General features: G+C 32.7%; 1 long non-coding RNA gene across 1 annotated transcript; it reads left to right on the forward strand.

Annotated features, from left to right (window-relative positions):
* Window positions 1-625: 625 nt before the first annotated feature.
* Window positions 626-4,767, forward strand: LOC147076182 (uncharacterized). The gene is made up of 3 exons (XR_015069561.1): window positions 626-830; window positions 1,256-1,417; window positions 2,071-4,767. It is a non-coding gene; the product is annotated as an uncharacterized LOC147076182 (long non-coding RNA).
* Window positions 4,768-6,041: the final 1,274 nt, after the last annotated feature.

Raw genomic sequence — 6,041 nt, forward strand, 5'->3', positions numbered from 1 at the left:
TTATGTCCAAAATGATGGGATTGGATCTACCTAGAATGCAAAAATTTTCAGTCAGTGAAATTTTTTCGGATTTAGAGATTTTAACACGGGTTTTTTGCTCGTTGATAGATTTATCAACCTACCACACGAAAATTATTCATCTGTTCACCTGAGCAGCCGAAAGCAATCATAGTATGCAATAATTATCACGTCGTCATTATAATATATTATATTGACCTTATGTGAGTAAAGGTGTGGGCAGACACTTAAATATTGTTCCATTAGCTAGACCTTGAAGGTAAACGACTCTCGGTAAAAGTATTAAGAAAGTACCTATTTTATTTATTACAAGATGAAGATTATGAGTGTAATGCATAGGACACTAATAATTAAAAATATAATATTGTCATCAAAATTAAAGTGCAATGCTCTTAGCTAAATACGACAAGTTAGTAAGGTGCCCAATTATATAACATTGATTTCATAATATTATATAAGTTGGAGACGGTTATACTACTAACTACTAACTAACTACTAACTAACCCTGCTGACTAAAATAAATAAAATTAAATAATAATATTATTTCCTACTTAAAATAAATAGTTGTCTCGTTATTACAAATGGCAATACTACCCATAAATATATTATTGTCTATGGTACAAGACAGCGTGATGACGCACGATTATTCATTAGCGTCAAGCAAAATGGAAGTGAAACACGAACCGGATGATTTCGAGACGGATTCAAAAGGACAGCGTTTGTTGAGTGCACCAATATTTCATTCCAACAACCCGGATGAATCTTCTTATGTAGTGCAAGAGAATGCTCAAACCGCCTGTAGTACTCTTGAGGTTAGTTTTTTTAAGAAACTTTTCTATTAATCTTAATTTTTGGAGTTGTGGACCATGAAATCTTGTGGAACTAAAGGTGATGGGGTACATAAGCATTTAATTCACACGAACTGGTTTGTCACCAATGCGAAATTTTGATATTTTGAATGGTTTTGTAAAGTGTAATTTATTTGACATAAAGAATTACGCTGACTTGGCTACATTTAGAATTATCAGATGACAGGTAAAGTGTCAAAGGATGAAGCGATCTTTAATAATTTTCAACTGGTCAATCAGGGTTGAGGCAGCGAGAGCAGAATTGAACCAATATGAAAATCGACAATCGGAAGAAACGATCATTGAGCTTGTGTTTACAATGTGCTTTATCTATTGCGTTATTAAAAAGCCATAACATTCTTAGAATATTATGTTTTGTATCTCTTCAGCTGCCTGAAACGAAACATGTCAATATAAAAACTGAGATTGATTCTGAACGAGTTGACTCCGAAGATGAGTGTCTTAAAGACACAAAACACACAAAACACACATTCAACTATGAAAACTCTCAAGCCTTTTGCTCTACTTCGGAATACACACCAGCAAACAAGGTAAACAATAGTCTTATTTTGAACAACCTACCTAGATAATGTAATCCTAAATCTTTTAGGTATTATAAAATAGGTTTTGTATTGAGTTTGTTTTCGTACTATATTCCCTTACTAACTTTAAAAAAATTATATTCTATGCATTGGGACATCTTATTTAAAACTTTTATCTTGTTCCGTTAGTAGAAATATACATACCTAGATAAACAGTCGTCAATTTGACATCACATCTTTTTGTTTGTTCGGTTAATGTTTAATGAATATATATTTTCAGGATTTTTTTCCGAAATGGAAGCGGTAGATCAAATAAGTTTGGAAATCTATGGACTTTAAATAAATAAAATGCTTATTCCCACTGCGTTAGATTTAACAAAGAAAATAAATGTTTTCTATAAGACGGGATAGGATTAAATCAGTCCTTTTAAAGCTATGCATTAATAATAATTAAGGATACCAAAACCGTGGCTATTGGCGCAAGGTTCAGTGATAAAATTATTGCATGTTTTTTACTTTCAGAATGTTTAATAGTATATTATCTTAACTGTGAGGTTTTAAGTTAACAAGATCTGGAGTTGGCTCTATTCATAACGAGAAAATTGTTTTAAAAAACCTGCTTAGATTCTTTTCAATTTTTGTTTGTATTCTTTTCGTTCCAGATTAACAATATTAAGGGCAGTATACCGTCTGATGAACGTGATCTCGTCCATATTTCATCACGTTTTGACAACGGTAATGCATTGCGGATTATGGAATATAATAAACGAGATGATAGTATAACTGTAGACAATGCACTTTTGCCTCGACGTGAATTAATCGATGTCTATCAAGAGTTGGATACGTCGAATAGGAAGGAAGCTCGCCTTGTATTGAAGAGAGTTTTATTTTATGACAAATATTACGTATGCAACTTTTGCTACAGAGTCTTTTCCACCAAAAACATTTTGGAAGTACATATAACTTACCACACGTCTTCCGTTTGCATTGAAGCTTTTCCTGATTATCTAAAAAATCCATCTGCTTTAAACCAGGAAGGAATCACCGATTCCAATGGAATATATTGTGATGATTTACATTCAAAGAAATTAAACATTAGGCATGAAAAAACATACCAATATCTGCACAGATTAATTAATACTTCTGGGATACAGTCCGAAATGCTCTACGATGAAATTGACATACATCAACATAACATTAAAAAGGAAATAGATTTTCAAGTATATGCTGTCCAGCAAAAGTATCCTGATGGTGATGTCACTACCACATCATCTGATCAAAATAATGAATCTATGGGATCCGAAACGTGTTTTCCTCAAGACAAACTGAATAAACCCAACAACTATACAGATGTACATCTAAGTCCGCGCAGAACACCTGATCAATCTATAGTTGACACCTCGCTACCGTATTATAATATTGAAATCTACGAAAATGATATTAAAAAGGAATTATTAGCACTGACCACCGAAAAGGAAGTCTGCCTGAAGTTGGAAAAAAAAACATTCTACGTTAGAAATTTTGTATGTCATGTTTGCTTCGCCTTTTTCTCATCTGAAGACATTTTGAAGGAACACAAATTGGGTCACGGCCTATCTTTGTCTGGCAATGATAACAATAATCATAATATAAAACGGTTTGCTTGCAGTGAATGCGGATATAATGCGTCAAACGGTCTCACTTTAAAAAAACATATCACAATCCATAGTGCCAAAATCCCATTTCTGTGCAATATATGTGGTTATGGTACAAGAATAATGAAACACATGAAGAGACATAGCATGATTCACAGTGGAGAAAAACCATTTATTTGCAAAATATGTGATTATAAATGTAGAGATTCCGCTAGATTGGAAAGCCATAAACTGATTCATAGTGGGGAAAAGCCTTTCGCATGCAACGTGTGTGATTATAAATGCAGATATTCTGGTTCTTTAAAGATACATAAACTGATTCATAGTGGGGAAAAACCTTATGCATGCAACTTATGTGATTATAAATCTAGAGCCAAAAGTACTTTAAACGCACATATGGTGGTTCATGTTGGCGTGAAACCTTTTAAATGCTATGTATGCCATTTACGATATAGGACATCAAGCGATTTGAAGAAACACGGAATTATTCATACCAAAAAAGCCATTGAGTGCAATAAATGTGATTTTAAAACCTACCAAAACCACCATATGATAGAACATGTAATGATTCACACTGGAGAAAAGCCTTTTACGTGTAAATTATGCGATTACAAATGCAGTAGGCGTTCTCACTTGAAGTTACATAATATGGTTCATAGTGGTGAAAAACCATTTAAGTGCACTGAATGTAATTTTTCCTCCGTACAATATAATGGCTTAAAGATACACAAAATGGTCCATAGTGGTGTTACACCATTTTGCTGCAACTCTTGTGGTTACAGATGTAGATCGGCAAAAACTTTAAAGACACACAAAACGATTCACAGTCGCGAACAAAACCACTAAGTTATTTTTGGTACACTACAGAGGCATGTCACCATTGTACTTTCTCAATAAATGAAATAAAACACAATCATTGCCCTGACATATAAGCCTAATTTCTAATGATTAGCGTTCTCCAAGGGTGATCCGCATATTATTCACATAGGTATTTTAAAAGTTTAAAGTAAACTTAGGTATTTCAAAGCGATGGTACAGCATCGACTACAACAATGAAACGTTCGTAGCCGTAGGTGGATATTTTCTGTATGTGGAAACAACATTATTTCTTGGGTATATGACGATTTGGCGCCGCAAACTGGCCACAGCAGATTGGCCGCCGCTCATTGGCCACCGGGAAAATTGGGTGCTGGTACAATTGGACGCCGGGATAATTAGGCGCCGGTACAACTAGCCGCTGGGACAACTGGACGCCGGAGAAGTGGACACCGTACTATCGAATTAAATGCGCAAAGGAATAGACGTACGTTACGATTTGGTAGAGAAAGTTGACAAGTCAATTTAATATGCTTCTATCTACTTAGTACCTTATACATTTTGCGCTCGATACTTTTTTATTACGGATTGAGAGTTATGTCTTATGATGTTTATAAAAAGAAAATAATTCTTTCCTCGTTGGAACTTAAAGATGTGCATATTCAAGTAATTTATTGTGTATACATAGGTACATATTTATATTTACAACAAACATTAAAAATGAATGGGCTAGAATAAAATAATATTATCTTTCAGCCTATTCTCGACTTCATATTGTAATAAAGTTTAAGCGTATATATTATTATACATACATAAGTATTGTAGACTTTCATTAGATAGGTGCCAATTTTAAATTTAAGTACCAGATTTATCATCTGTTTCGAATAATATCAGAATTATAACATTTTCAAACTATCAACATTTTTGTTATGCTTATAAACACGGATAAGAAATAAAAAGTAGGTATTGTGTAAGTATTTGTCGAATATTAATTGTTTGACTAATAACTTTTTTCATTGGTTGACTCTATTAAATTCTTAATACGCTACCATTGTTCCCAGAATGGATGATTTTACATCTTTTGAGTGTTGAAGTATTGTTATTGTTTATAATTACTAATGATCGATTATTAGGTTCTGACGATTTATTTGCTTATCGAGTTTATTATTAGTAATAAGGTAAGGGTTTTTTACAAACACTTGAACTATACATAATGTATTTGTTATATTTTTTATTATGATCCATGACTTAATAGGTAGGTGATACAGTTTTTACCTACTTATTGTATTAATTTGTTATATAAGTCTACTACTATACTATGTCAAACAGCTTACTGAAGCGTCAATCGGAGATAAATGATCTTGGCATATTGTTTGACTCACGATTGTCTTTACATGCGCACTTCTACGTTAGTACGGAGTATTCTTGAATACGGGTCCATTATCTGGAGTCCTTATGAGGTTTCCTATAAGCTTGATTTAGAGCTTGTTCAGTTGAAATTTCTTCGACATGTTTATTTTAATGTACCATAAATATTTTCCATTTTGAGAATTCCTAAAAAATTAAATTTTCCAACTAGCTTTCTTCAAGGCATGCTCGCCTTTCATTCTCTTGAAGCTCATTGGTCACTTCTGCTGCAAGCATTTTTCTCTGCTCTCACGTGGTATATAGGTTCCAATCCTGATATAAGTACTGGAAAATTTGAATTTCTATGCATCCACTAATTACATGCGTGGTCGCAGTGCAATCATGGGCTATTTTGGGTGAAAACTGTTTCCTCATGTCACCAGGCACCGATACACTCCCAAGACATTTTAGCGATGTACTTTGTTTTAAAATTCTATTTTATTGTTTAATTTGTATTTTTCTTGAATGTTTGTTTAAGTTGTTTAGCCTTATTTTATTTCGCTTGATATAAAAATATTTTTTGGTTTGTTTACTATTCTGTTATGCTATAAACATCTTTATATAATAATTTGTAATGTGCTCAATGTGTATTTTTTTAAATAAATAAAAAACTTATGAAGGTATTTTTATAATTTGCACCCATGCGACCAGACACGTAAGTAATAATGTATATTTAATCGTCGTAACTATTTTTGATTTATTTTTCATAATGAATTAGTGAGTCACACAAAATACATAGATAGTATAAAAATAAATCTGGAATTGTTATTAATACA

Source organism: Rhyacophila brunnea, unplaced genomic scaffold (genome assembly GCF_057557595.1).
Source record: "Rhyacophila brunnea isolate RB1 unplaced genomic scaffold, BYU_Rbru_1.0 scaffold_13, whole genome shotgun sequence".
NCBI classification, from domain to species: domain Eukaryota; kingdom Metazoa; phylum Arthropoda; class Insecta; order Trichoptera; family Rhyacophilidae; genus Rhyacophila; species Rhyacophila brunnea.